A 2,469-nucleotide genomic window follows, 5' to 3' on the forward strand; every position below is an offset into this window, starting at 1 on the left:
ATATATATATATATATATATATATATATATAGAAAATAAAAAAATAAGGGACCTAAGGCTCTACTTATATACAATAGCTATGGTATACAAAAAAAAAATGAGGCACCTAAAGCTACACTTATAAACGGTAGCCATGGTATACAATGTGACTACGCTTTACAGGTGATGCAGTAGTATTGAAAAGCGTAGCCTATTCTGATAAAAATGGAAGCTAAAAAGCGTAGCCTTTGTTCTTAGACAGCATCACTTGAAAAGCGCACCTATTCCCAAACGCCAAAAGCATAGCCCTTGGTGCAGAAAAGCGTAGCCTTTGAGAATAGGCAATGGCCGAATAGGCATCCCCTACTAAAGCGTCTCCGTAGCCCGAAAAGCGTAGCGACCATAGCCTTAGCCTAAGACATCATTTTTTTTACTTTTGACTACACTTTTCAAGTGTACCTGAATGGGTATTTTTTTTGTAGTGTCATTGTATTAACAATTCATATTCACAAATACTACCACCAAGGTCATACATACATATTCAAATACTCATTTACTAACCACATTACTCAATCAACTCATACCGTTCAACCTATCTTATGGACAACTAGCCTAAATTTTCATACAACATTATATATTAATTACGAGAAACCGAAACCATACATTGACTGATTTTTCCCAAGCTCAAACTCCTCAATTCAAGCCTCCAAGATTCCGAATTAAGTGCTATAAGGTCATGTCACCAAAGCTTGATTTTAAGCACCCAATTCACCGATTAAATTTCCAATCTAACATAAACTCAGTCTAATTATATGAAATTCACCAAATTAATAATTAAGGTTCACATAATTAGATAACCACAAGGGTTTATAGTTTTTTTACCTCCCACGAATTATTTAGACAAAGTCCATCAATTTTCTCAAGTTAATTCAATCCTAATACATCAAAACATCCAAATCCTCAATACCCATTAACCCAAAAATGGAATCTAAATGGAAGAAAAGATTTGGGCACAAAAACAAAGTTTTTTTTTATCACTTTGTTTTATTAGAATTGAAGAGGATTCCGAGACGAACGCGTGTCCGCTGACGGCTAGTCAATCGGAGCTCCGAATTGAAAGATATGTGCATTTGAAGTTGGAGAAGGTTTGGGGTTAGGATTCCAGCAAAATCCCTTTTCTTTAGCGAGCTTTCATGTGGTTTTGAGGAAGATGACATTTTTGGGTTTTATATAATGGGCCTTAGGTTCGATTTGGATCAAGTCTAGCCAAATGACTCAATTTTAGGCCATAAACTATAAAATTTAATTTTCTAATTTTTTCGAATAATAATTAATTTATTAACTAATTATTCATTAATTATTCGAGATTTACATTTACAATAGCTCCTGGCAAACAGTCAGACATATAATTCACCTAAGAATTAAACAACCATACAAATGAAGCCTCCTTTTCAGTGTTAAGTAAGCCATATTTAAGCAGTATAAATTGTTCGTGATGGTTAACCCAATAAAGACAGCAAATGTCATGTCGTATTTGTTTGTTAGGGATGTCATGTCAAAGCTAATCACATCCTCAAAGCACTTATATGCAACAATGCTCCGAGGATCAGCAAAAAATATTCGGTTAATTTGACATTCTGCGTCGTAATCAACTTCATAATAAAAACTATAGTCTTGCTCCTTCATGATTCTGAAGTAGTTTATCACCGCTTTACCGAGTTAAATCGCATTTTGATTTCTGAGATTGACGAATTGCACTGATTTGGTCCATGACTTCCCAATTGCCATAATTTGATCCTCCAAATATAAAAAGTGCACCAATGTAGTCCCTCATGTATCTTCCATCGTTGGAACTCAACACCGTTAGTGGCGTAGCTCAAACCTTGTTACGCAAGACATATTAAAACAACATGGTGTGCGTTTTGGTGCTAAAGAAGGCAGCAAATGATGTCGTTTGAGGGTTTGAACAATATTAAAACGTTATACTCCTCCCTTTTAATATTGTTCAAACTCTGAAATGACATCATTTAGTGCTCTTTTAGCGTCAAAACGTGTATAACATTGTTTTAATATGTCCAACATGGAAATACTTGAGCTATCTCACTAACGGCGTTGAGGAGGGAATATATTGGTGCACTTTTTTGAATTTGGAGAACTAAATTGTAGCAATTGAAAAGTCAGGGGCCAAATCAGTGCAACTCGCCAATCTCAGGGATCAAATTGGGGCTTAACTTTACCATCGCCTCCTTTCCCAATTGACCTTCTATCCAAATCAATGAAATTTCCCATATCTTTCTCCCAAAAACTAAGGTTAATAAGCCCGTCGGAGTGATGAAGCAGCTTTTGAAATGTTTTAAACACTCGCCACCTTGAAAATCAAGTTGACAAAATCTTTTTTACCTGCATAGAAATAACCTTATTTCTCCTCAACAACCTCAAGTTAGTGTAGTTTAGTTCATGATAGTGTTTAAGTTCAACTACTCTAACAAT

This window comes from Arachis ipaensis, chromosome B08 (assembly GCF_000816755.2).
Source record: "Arachis ipaensis cultivar K30076 chromosome B08, Araip1.1, whole genome shotgun sequence".
Classification (NCBI taxonomy): Eukaryota; Viridiplantae; Streptophyta; class Magnoliopsida; order Fabales; family Fabaceae; genus Arachis; species Arachis ipaensis.